This window comes from Rhynchophorus ferrugineus, unplaced genomic scaffold (assembly GCF_030347505.1).
Source record: "Rhynchophorus ferrugineus isolate W39M unplaced genomic scaffold, kcgeb_rfMv2 rfM3, whole genome shotgun sequence".
In the NCBI taxonomy this organism is placed as follows: Eukaryota; Metazoa; Arthropoda; class Insecta; order Coleoptera; family Curculionidae; genus Rhynchophorus; species Rhynchophorus ferrugineus.
The window spans coordinates 62,817,503-62,830,636 of record NW_027472582.1 but is presented as its reverse complement, the minus strand read 5'-3'; the positions used below and the strand labels follow the sequence as shown (position 1 = coordinate 62,830,636).

At 32.0% G+C, this 13,134-nt stretch overlaps 1 protein-coding gene across 6 annotated transcripts in view; it reads left to right on the top strand.

The window, feature by feature from the left end:
* The window catches only part of tai (basic helix-loop-helix family member taiman), a 693,988-nt gene that overhangs the window by 287,363 nt on the left and 393,491 nt on the right, over positions 1-13,134 (top strand). The window contains exons 1-2 of one of the 6 annotated variants that reach the window (XM_076399154.1): positions 2,523-2,598; positions 9,338-9,420. The exons of the other annotated variants lie outside the window; for them this stretch is intronic. The gene's annotated coding sequence lies outside the window, so the exon portion shown is untranslated. Of the gene's footprint in view, positions 1-2,522; positions 2,599-9,337; positions 9,421-13,134 lie in introns of those variants that run through there. 6 annotated transcript variants of the gene reach the window in all.

The window sequence follows — 13,134 nt, the reverse complement described above, 5'->3', positions numbered from 1 at the left end:
TCGGCTTAACATCCATTCTGCTATTGGTTCTATAATATTGACCTATTTACCGATAAGTCCTCGAGACCGACCATCGTACGGTTTCTAACGGTCTCGACATTTCACACACTCAGTATGTTAATGTTACGACGAGTGAATGAGCAGCACGATCCATCCAGTCAGCGTGTCGGAAAGAGAACGAACTCGTCCGGTGGGTACGCATCGGCCTAACGGGGCTTATTTTAATACACGCTTTTTCAGAACTTGTTTTATTGCCTTGTTCGCCCGGATACCGTAGCGTAGGCCGCACTCTGGGGCCTAGGGAATGCGCTTATTGATTATTTTCGATGAAAAACCGGATGCACGCATCGCCGTAGACGTACGGAAATTGACTTTCCTTTTTCAATCGTCATATCTCAATTGTTTTAAAACATTTTTGATTAATTGCGGTGAATATAAACTCGACTGGGTGTGAGATGTATTGGAACTTTTTATTTTTCAGGCTTAAGTAATAATATTGAACTTGTTTTCATATATATTTTGCTTCGATAACAAATTTCAACTTATGGAAACCTTATTTATACATTAATTATGTTTGATAATCACTTTCTAGGTGTTGCGAAAGTTATGAAATTCGTAATGTTTAGGAACAAACTATTTTATTTTATTTTTATCTGTTTTTTTTTTAATTTTACGGAAAAAGTGGCTACTTTTTGAAACGACCAAACATGCAAACTGCCAATCATATACTAAACAATCGAGACATCTTTTCACCAAATACCAGGAAAATTTCTTCTGAGAATAAAATTTGCTGAAGAAGAAAAGTTGCACTGACTATGGTGAAATTATATTACGTTAGGCAAAAAGCAGAGCAGATCAGACTCTGAATTAAAGAACTGTACATGTTAGTCGGAAGATATTATTTATAGCCTATTTGGACTTATAGCAAGTAATCTAATGATATTAAAACAAGGTCCTTCGATTCATTTTTTTAGTACATTTATCTTAATTACCTATGCTTATCGCTACATTACGAACCAACAACTACACAATAAATACGAAATCAAATGTATTTAGGGAAAAGCGAAATAACGTTACTAAATGACAGCAGCGTAGAAACAATACAGCTACTGGACAACGCGCAGGAAACCAGAAAATAGAAACGAACCGAGTCACATAAATTTGTTTAGTGTATAAGTATTTAATCTTAGCTTCTTCATTCGACGAAAATTCCTTCCCATTCTTTTGAGATCTGAGAACAAGAAATAGTCGCTGGGGACCATATCTGGAGAATACGGTCGATGTGGAAGCAATTCGAAGCCCAATTCATGGATTTTTGACACGATGCATTGTCTGGTGAAGCAGCACTTTCTTTTTCTTCAAATGCGGCCGTTTTTTAGCGATTTCGTACTTCAAAGGGTCCAATAACTCTATATAATGGTTGCTGTTGATGGTCCTTCTTTTTTCAAGGTAATCAACCAAAATTATTCCATGCGCATCCCAAAATACAGACGCCATAACCTTGCAGCCGACTGTTGTGTTTTCCCACGTTTTGGAGCGGGTTCATCGTGTGCAGTCCACTCGGATGACTGTCGATTGGACTTCGGAGTGAAATGTTTGAGCCATGTTTCATCCATTGTCACATATCGACGCAAAAATTCGGGTTTATTATGCTGATCATCTTCAAACACTGCTCCGAATCATCAACTCGTCGTTGTTTTTGGTCAAATATGAGCTCGCGTGGCAGCCACTTTGCACAGAGCTTTCTGATACCCAAATATTCGTGAATGATATGATGTACACGTTCAGTTGATATCTTTAGAGTGTCTGCTATTTCATTCAATTCCAATTTATGGTCATTCAAAATTATTTTGTGGATTTTTTTGTCGGTAACAACCTCTTTTGGACGTCCACTGCATTCACCGTCTTCGGTGCTCATTACACCACGTCTAAACTTAGCATACCAATCGTTGATTTTCCTGGGATAGTCAGGAAACTCGGCTTGAAGCCAAGTTTTTGCTTCAACTGTATTTTTTCACTTCAAAAAGCAATATTTTATCAACACGCGGAATTCTTTTTATAAATTTTTTTTACAATAACAAAAGTTGCTTCACTCAAAATGCCATAATTCGCAAACTAATAATCCGAGAGCTGTCAAATTTACACACGCATCTTTTGAGAGTTACAGCTAACTAAAAAACATATGGATTTCATTTCAGTAGCGCTATCTACGTGTCAGGCCGGGGTCTTTTCAATCTGATCTGTTATTATATTACGGTGAATATAATATTGTATTTGTAACCAATGTTAGTTTAAGCTTAAGCAACTCTTATTTTACTTAAAAACTATTTTATCTTAGCGGAATAAAGTGGCGACCTTCATCCGCCAGTTTACTGTACTATTGTAGTATACGGAGGTACGAAGGTACGGAATGTTTTATCATGTTTTGATGCCTCCAAATTCCAATAATACTGAACTACTGCTATCCGACTTGTGCTTCAGTCCGTTTTTGGTAGTCTTGAGCTATATTTTGTCCAGGAATCCATGGACTAGGGGTGTTATAGATAGGGGGAGAAATAAAATCATAACTAAACAAATGGAGAAAAGCCATGCATCCGAGTAAGTATAAGGTTATGAAGTGAACTAATATTTACAAGTGAACTAAAACTTATTTATTTTTTCAATAATATTTAGAAGAGGATGAAATAAGAATCCATGGAAAATTAGATCCGTAAATATAATTTTTAAAGAACATACAATTTTAGTTAAAATATTATAACAACATAGAAAAGGTTAAACAAATGGCAATGTCAAGGATTGTTAACATAATTGTTCCCGGTAATAAAAAATACCCTGATTGTTTTATACATTAGCAACTAATACATTATGACTCAATTATGTCTAAAATACAAGCATCTGATAAAGGAACAAACGGAAAGGACGTTTTCTATTATACGGTTTTTTACAGATCTTAACTATACTAGCAACATATTTATGCACTGGCTTAGTAATTTATAGGTGTTCTATCGAAACTTGCTAAAGATTTCGAAACTAGATTCAAATTAATTCTTGCTTACGACGTAAAATAAACTCTTTACGATCTTTTAATTCATCATTTAGTTGAATGTACTGTATCTTTATGTTTCTTTTGTAAAATAAGAGTATTTTTCTGTTAAAGAAAAACATTCCTAGCTGTCGTTAGATCCTAGAATACAATAAGTGCTATGAAATGGGAAAACAGCATTGTACTCTAGCAATGAATGAAAATAATTATGGAATAATCCATTATTTTTATTAAATGGTTTATTTTTTCACTTTTTTTAGCTTAGATTTTTATCTGAGTTTTATGAACATATTTGATATTCAGCTAAACTATCCAGTTTACTGATTTAGTTTACTTGTTTTCTCCGTTGATTTTCTTTATTTACTTCTTGTTGGAAGTGGTAATTTGTTCAAGTTATTCCCTTCATTTCAGAATTTAATAGCATTCTGATTCAGTGTTATTAGCTGGGAGTATTTTTTAACCACGATCTGCTAGGAAATGATAGTAATTGTGGTTTCAATCACTTTGTTTATTAAAAATCTAATAGTATTTAATATGCATTAATCATGACAGTAAATTTAGCATTAAAAGTGCTATATATTATATGTTTGGATTTATTCTGATCATATAAGTATATTCGTGAAAATGGGAATTGTTAATATAAACACCAATTTTCAATTATTATATTATTGAGATATTCAGTGTACAATGTATCTCGGTAATTGCCTTCCAGTGTTTGCAGCATTTTTCTCTAGCCAAAAGCAAATATTTTGATTTAATACATATGTCATTATGTTCTACTGAAATTAAAATTAAAACTATACAACTTACGTTCTGCCAAAATAAGAATATTATAGATACATAATTTTTTTAAATGTCAATTTTTCTGTCTTAAAACATGTATTTGAAGCACGCAATATTTTTCTTGTTTTATCAAAAAAAAGTCGGCCTCAATGAGGTCTTTGGATAGTCTGATTTCACTAAAGACATTCCACCCTCTAGTTATAGCTATCAGAAAGCTACATACAGCTCAGAAGAGGAGGAGAGTAAGGATAAATTATCTATGGGTTTCCTCTCACAGGGGAATATCCGGTAACGAAAGACCTGACTATCTGGCGAGCAGAATGGAAGATTCATTTAAACGAAGCGTTCTCTTTAGTACGGAAGACGGTAAAACACACATAGGGACGCTATACAAAAAACTGGCTCATCTAAATTGGGATCTCCTTATGGAAAATAACAAGTTCTGGGAATGCTAAGACAGCAACTCGGGATGCCAAGGTCAAATAGAGCAACTGATCCAACCCAAGCACTTGGACATGCTTACCAACTCTTTGACGGTCTTAAATGTCTTTATTTTATTAATATTTGTCTTATATTTTACATATGTGTATATATATATATATATATATATATATATATATATATATATATATATATATATATATATATATATATATTATATTGTTAGTTTACTATTCTCTACCGTATGTTATGTAATTACTATATGTCATTATATACTTTAATTATTTAAATACTGCATTGTAATCCGACCCTAAATAGCCCAAGAGGCTGGTGGACTTTTAAAATAATAAATTAAATTAAAAGAAAAATAATACTGAAATTCATTGTTTGCTGTCAGAGACTTAGGGTGAGATTCTGACAATGTAGGATGCGGAATCGCATGAATTATTGAATGAAGATAAAATCAAACCCAAAATGAATTGGTAGATAGATTGAAAATGAGTCGAGTTGCATTTTGGGAACAATTACAAGCGATGGGAAAGATCTAAAAAATGAGAACATGGACCATGGAAAAATTGTAATATTGATATAATTTACCTAATATACATCGTTTTACTGTGTTGACTTGGAACAACCTTCATAACAATCAGTAATAGTGACAACAATATTTTAAATAATTAGACTTAAAATGGGTAAACTATTAGAAATGTTGGGGTGAATCTAATAGAACTTTGATATTTCGGCACCTTAGAAAGCAGTAATAATTATTGAGATACAATGTAAATGTAGTAGAGCAATTGATGTGCTGGTTTTTGAAAAAAACTTTTTAAATGAATGTTCCATGTTAACATTTTGTACATTGTCACTACATATTTATTGTATTTCTACATGTTGGCTTTGTACAATACATATTTGATCTGTTTTTTTGGCGTCAAAAGACAATAATTTTGGCATGCATACTAAATAAAATATTTTTCGTTTTACCCGAACAGATTGTGGAATAGGATCGTATATCGAAGTTGTTTTTTTTTAAATTGTTTACATGGCACCGGTTGACCCACAATGCGTGTGTTATAATAAAAATAGACTTTTTAGACCGATACACCATTATGTAACTCTATTAAAGAATAAATCATCAATTTAATTGTCACTTAGTAATGTTTTATACGCTATCATCAAAAACGCAGTATTTTCGTCTTCCTTTACGATCTAATTAACTAGTAATTCAACATTTTTATTATCTTTTCTTCGATCGTATATTAATTATTTCAACCGTTTTGTCAATTATAATTTTTATACTTTTTTTGCTTTATTTTTTGTTTTAAATAAAAAAATATATCAGGTCTTTCAGGCAAATACTAGGCTGTTACAAATGTGTAATACCAATAAGTTCGCAAAACACTTTATATCAATGGCAAACTATACATTCATATCAAAGCCATCTATGGGTCACGTAGAATTAATAATTTTAAGCCAATTTAATATTTTGTCTTCCATAAAAATATTTCAATCTGTCAATTTATTCTTTATTTAATTTGATATTGTTGCCAACAATTTAAATTTTGATGGGCTTCAGAATGTATGATTGGTGTATGGTATAGTGCATGTTTTCTTCTGATATAGTAAAGTGCTATATACGACATAACCTGACTGGTAATCAGCAATGGTAGTAACGAATTTATAACAATCAGAAATTCCATTTTCCGTTTACTTGGTAATAATGGTTTGCTAATTATGAGACATTGAAATATAGGAAAATGTATTGCTTAACTGGAATAAAATGGCAAGAAACTTAGTAATTGCACCCAGATACTATAGGACCTTCAGATTTCGACTGTCACTCAATAAATTAAGAAACCTACAAGAACGTATGAGAGAGAAGGTATGGGCTGCATGTTTACTTAGCCTACCCATTGTAATATTAAATCAAATAACTGCGTAATTTATTGAGTATCTTCAAAATCAAAATTGAGTATCTATATTTATCTTCAAAAAATAAATATGGACTTTACTAAAAATTTAAAAAATTATCAAATTTGATTTTACCTAATACGATTTCAAGTGATGAGTTGGTAGTAACATAGTTAAAATAAATTATAAATAGAAAAATAGATTTTGATAGGTATTGAGCTAAATTGTGTGTATATACTAGAATATAAAATTCGTGCAGTAGATAGGTGAAATAATGTTTTTGTCTATTTTTATTCAGTTATTACAACGGTTATTATGTACATATTTGATTTTAAAATATTTCTAAAATATTTTTTTAATTTCTAGTGTGATCCTTATTAATTTTTTTTTGAAGTCGGTTCAATTTTTTTGTTAAAAATATTTTATATCTTGTGTAGTGTGGTGTAGTAATGTGCATTTGACTGTTTAAACATTTTTTTAAAAGAACAGTATTGTCAATACATAAATATTATTAGGCTAGAGACTAAATGAGGACTAATGGGCTCTTAGTTATATACCTAGATTTAAGTTATTGTAAACAGAAATTGTAGGCTAGTCGGCAACAACTGTAATAAATAATTAAAAAAAAAACTTCTTGAACGGAACCTTGTATCTATATGGAAGTATATGAGTTTGATATCCTGAACTACTTGGAAATCCAAAGAATATTAATTTAAATGTCAGATTCACTATTGTTGTCATTTTAACGTTATTCATACACATAACGTTGTTTTAATAACTACTCTCAAATATAATTAACATATGTTTGTTATACCTATAAGTATTAAAACATACCAGAGATGTAGAGCATCCTGTCAAAGTCGAAAATATTTTAAATAAATAGTAGGATGTATTATTTTGTTTCATATAATTTTAGGTAGTTCAGAATACTTGATATAAAAATTTTCTTAATAGAGAATTTGGTACCGCATCTATATTTTGTTACCGATATTAAATTTTCTAATAATTATCCTATTAATATCCGTAATACTAAATATATTTTTAAAGTTGATTTTTTATAAACCTGGACATTTTTAATGTATCATATTTAAAGTATATCATTTTGAAGTTTTTTGGTCTCTTGAGTCCGAAATATTTTTATGTATATTTTTATATGTATATTTTTATATTTTAAAGTCTCCTTTTATCAACGAGGGTTCCAAACCACGGTTCTCGACATTAAGCCTACTGACTGGCCAGTGGCCAACTTAGAAATCATCCCAGAAAACATCCGGTCTTACCCAGCTTGGTTAGTGGCGTGACTGGGATCATTTTCCTTGTCGGATTTTGTACTCTTGCCTAAAGATAATCACAAATATTAAACAATGACGAACATAAATTTACGACCATGTCCCAGCAGGATTCGAACACGCAACTGTCGCAACTTTAGGTAGACCATCCTGTCGTCTCTACCACTGCGCCAACCAAGCCGGCAAAATAATTTGTTGTATTGTTGCTTGTTTAAACTGTTATTATAAAATAAAGGAAATTTTGTTATTAATATTATTTTTATATTTAACTAGCCTTAGAAATTTTAAGTTTTATCAACACTTGTCCAAGATTTTTGAGATATTATTTTTAATACATTGAACTTTGTATTTTTTATATCAGGTCTTGTTTCTAAGTGATCTTACACATGACAACTAGCTAACGAGCGACACCAGCCAATCATATTTAAGCGATCATCCGGCAAATGATGCTATTGGGAGGGAATTCAAGTGGCAAGCCAAACAATTGAAACCGCCGAATATGTTTTTTTTTTCGGTCGGCATGGAATTAGGTCAGGCGTATGTTTTAGAGAGAAAAAATAGTCTTGGGATAAAAATTGGCATCCATTCATGCTTCGGCTTGCTCACATGCCCATTAAATATAGTCAGATAATTTGTGCCAGGCTTATGTGGAACAGCAATAATGGCAAACCTACGGAAGTTTATTTATATTTTTTAGTTGGTGATATTTTTATGTATTGTATTAGTCGTTTTCCTAGTTTAGATTCTATGATCCTATATCGCTAGATCGCAAAATTCCACTTCATACTATAAATATATTTTAAATTTTTAATCGTCGGCGTAGTGGTGTGGCGTCTAAAGCGGAAGGAAGGCCCACTATGTTTGCTCTTAGGTACATAACATGGTAGTACATACATTAGGTACATTACGCTCAAGATATAATGTGTTTTGATGCACAAGAAAGCCAAGTATGTAATAATTGTTTATCAAGCTGCGAGGAAGATATACTGAAGTATTTAGAAATATATAAAGTTAAAGGTATTTTATTAAATATTAATAAGAAAACAATTTTAAACAAAAAATTAAATAAAAATATTTTTATTATTTTTTTTAACAGTTCATTAAGAATAATAGAGAACTAATAAAAATATGATTTTTCTATTTTATGTACAGTCTGCTGTGTTTTACTTCTGTTGAATAACTTCATTTGTAAACAGCTAATCTTCACTATATCTCTTTTTCTTCATAACTATATTTCGATGCCTTTGCATCATATGTTGTATATGTCTGCTTTTGAATATCCCTTCTGATATTCTTATTTAATGGCCGTTCACCCTAAACCTTTGTTTTAAGCTTCTGCCCAAATTTCAGTAGACTATGTTAATTTATGGCAACTTCAGTCTGCCTTTAGTAGCTTTACACCTTGAACTTTGTACCGGGTATCCGACTGACTAGGGGTGTTTCCCAAAGATTGAATGTTTGTTAATTCGAATAATTAAAATTTTCGTGACTTTACAGCTTCAGCTGCGATATTTTTTGGCCGCACTCCGTTTAACTATACCAAGGAATGCTTCGAGTAACCGCGGAACGATTGCCAATCCAACGTCAACCTGTCTTCTTTTCGTGATAATTGATTTGATTCCATTTAATTGAATGGATTCAAAAGCTTTTTCCTGGTAATCCTACCGACTGCGCCAGTTACAACATGTGAAAGGGTTTGAGACACAAAATCTATTAATTTACTTGAATAACTATAAAAAGGAACGACGTGGTATAACATATTTGAATGAAAACATTATTTTTATTTGAGTGCTTATAAAATTTACTAATTATTAGCTAATAAAATGTTACTGTTATATTCTGTTAATATATTGTTGTTGTTTTGTTTCAGGTATGCTAGTAGATGATAGTATAAACATATGATGTAAATCATGGATTGTCAAGTAACAAGAAATACTTTGAATATTATGACAGGTAAGAAGAATTAGGAGTTTGCCATAGTGCTATAACGATCATTTTGCAAATTTTCAAACTCTAGATACTTCCACAGCAAAGGTAAATTAAGAAGTCCTGGTTCTCGGATAAAATATCTGTTCGAGTTGCTACGAATGTTATTTTCAGGGCTCTAAATAAGTAAATAGTTATAGTCTATCCAATAAAACGGCCAATGCACCTCATTAAAATGAATGACGTCAGCATGTTGCAATGTTGCCGCATCAAATTGGACTTTTGGTTTACAACGTTTGCCCGTTTATAACCTCTAATTATTATCACTAACGTTTTGAATGCTTTTGTAGACATTTAACAAGAAGGTCGACCGGTACCAACACAAATCGAATTTTATAGATTGATTCAGTACATGTTCCGACGCATCAGACAACATTCAGTCTTGTTCGATAACGTTTTGCTGTGACAGTCAATTTTCTTGAGGCAAATTTGTGTTAATATGTGTACTAATTGACTGTATTTTGATATAACAGAATATCTTTCCTAGTAGTCAAAGTTGATTCGAATTAAGGGTTTGGTCATAGTATATTTATCTTATCAAAACCACCAAATTCACAGCAAAACTTTCCTGGTTGTGAATTTTAGCGTGACCACTGTTTGCAAAAATATCGATATATCGTTTTTTTTTACGGAAAAATATCGATATTTTTCGGCCCATAAGAAAAAAGGCCCGTAAGAAAAACATAGGGTTTTTGAAGGAGAGTATCCAACTGTTGTGTCGGAATTTCTAAATCGATATATGGAAATATCGATAATTTTCTTCGCGGCTGATATCCCTAACTTAGAATACGGACGTTTTCGCTTGGCGTTGGCATAAGTGATTCACTTTTCACCGTCAATCACCATTCGCTTCAGAAATGGGTCGATTTTACATACATTAGAAATAGTGCCAACATGTCAGTCGGCCACATTTTCCACAGTTAACCTTTCAGAGAATTTTACAAATTTGACATCGAAATTATCGAACGGAATCAACGATGCCAAAACTCCTTTAGTAATTTTTCTAGTTAAAAGTAATGTTCTCATTGTTCTTGTCTATCTATTTTTATTTTTCTTATAAAATATAAAAATTTAAATAAAACTGAGTCAACCATTCACAAAACCTGTCATATTGGTTTTTTTATACGAAACATCAAGCCTCTGAATATTGTCTAATTTAAATCGTTTGGCCTTTTATAGTGCGAGATACATTTTTTTGAGATATTAATACGTCCTCTGCATTAAGCCTACCGACTGGCCAGTGGCCAACTTGGAGACCATCCCAGAAGACATTTATGGTGACTGGCGTGACTGCAATGGTTATTCCCTGTAGGATATTCCACTGTTATTTATAAAAACATTTACCTTTACAATCACAACCATAAAGTAAATCCATGCCCTAGAAGGATTTGAACCCTTGACTATCACAACAGTATCAGGACTGCCCCGTCGCCTTAGCCACTGTGCCACATATAATTTATTACCATCTGCCATCTACTGGAGCTGTATTTCTTTTTACTAGACCTAACATCATATTATCTCACTATTATTTTTAGATCAACCCAGCATTTTTAACGTTGAAAAATAAATTATATTCTGTTTAACATCATTATGTAAACGTATTTCATTTTATTAATAATATCAATTGTTGTAGAGGCATTATGAAAAAATTTTGAAATAAAATAGAACTCCAATCATATGTGTATTGAACAAAATTGTATTGATTGTTATACAAATAATATTATATATTCTAGCAATAAAAAATAATAATTGCTATTCTAAAAATAGAATTCAATTCAAATAATGCTCGGTAAAGAAAAGTACATCGTCAGCAATATATGCGTAATAAATTCAGGCCAAACACGGGTGTATATATACACTGTATATATAGTCCGGTATAATTATAATATAATGGAAAATCCTGAATTTTCTGGAACGTAGTGTAAGCTGACATATTGCAAAATAACGACGGGTTGTTATCTTTCAGGCGGGGAAACCGGCCGACATAAATATTCGTGGCCCTTTTATGATTATACAACAAGACCTTCATTATATAGAAGCAAAAATTTAAAACGACATAATGCGGCCGCCTTTTGCCGTTCCTCCATTCGTTAACTCAGCGGACCGTCCGTTTTTCTCATTAGAAGCCGCCGTCTTGCCATATTTACATCAAAAACAAAACGTTTAGCAATCAGAGTAACATTTTCGAAGATATTGTGATGATAAATTCTTGTTTTCTCTTTTTCAAATTTTAAACTACGAAGTAAATAGAATATAATTTCGTAGTGCATGTATAATATTAGTTATTGTTAGTTCGTTTTTCTTTTCCTGTAAGTTTATTGTTTGTAACTGTTGGGGTTTTTAACCCGAGATTTCATAAGTCAATTGCTTTTCATATAATTATTTAGATTTCGCAAATAATAAAATATATTCTTCAATGTTTATGAACTTTATTCACTAACTTTATTTATACATATTATGGTAGATGACTAATTTACTATATTTTATACACGTAGCACTTGTTTTAACACATTTTTTTATTTTTATAAGAACTCCGCTTCATCAGAAACAACAATAAAACGTTGGTTTGACGACTTCGAACGTGGTCGTAGAGACACCAATGATGCAGAACGCAGTGGACGTCCAAATGGGATGGTAACACCAGAAAACATTTAAAACAATCGTTTTTCAATGATTGAAAAGTGAAGTTGCGTAGATTAGCTAACATCGTAAAGATATCAAAAAAACGTGTTGATTTTATATCGCATGAGCATTTAATTATGAGAGAGCTCTGTTCAAAATGGATGCCGCGTTCGCTCACTGTTGACCAAGAACAAGAACGTGTTGATGATTCTAAGAATTTTTTGGCCATGTTTAGATGTAGTAAACCAGAATTTTTCCATCGATATGTGACAATGGATGAAACATGAATACATCACTTCACTCCAGATTCAAAATGATCGTCATCTGAGTGGAGAGCAGCTGTCGTTCTACAAAAGTGGTATTGAAATGGTAGAGCGGCGCAGGAATTATTGTGTGGCTCTTGGCGGAGAAAAAAGGCGTTTTCTTTGTTACACCCGGGAAATTTCATCCCATGTGTTATGTCAATACGTTACATCTAATTATGTCGAGGGCATCCGAACTACTGCGAACCATCGACCATTACCCATCGACGTATTAACCATAAATAATATCTGCGTCTTTAAGTATAAAGATGCAAGAGTCACTCAATTATTTATTTAAGTACTTTCTCATCTTTATTTTCTTGCTGATTTGTATTATATTTATAGATTCCTCGTATTATATTTATAGAACTTAATTTTTGTGCTTACTCTTGCCTACAAATTGCTGTGTATATTTTGTATGGCCTTAGCAGGGCTAAATGTTGTCAGACACTATTAGATGTTTTGATTGGAAACGTGGTATTGTTGAATATAGTCCCCTCCAGAAAATTTCGCAATTTGAGCGCGATTTCAACCGCGGGAAAAATTTATCTCGAGCAAAATAAGTGGGCATATTTCTAGGTTAATTTTTCATTACTTATGGCAATTATAACGAATTTCATCTCCAGGATTTATCATCACTCCACATCTTGCTCTTCACACATGTCACTACCTTCATCGTCCAAAACCAGTTGTGCTAGAAAATATTGATGCTCTGCGTAATCTTCTGAAGCAAGATCGTCATGTCACATACCATAAG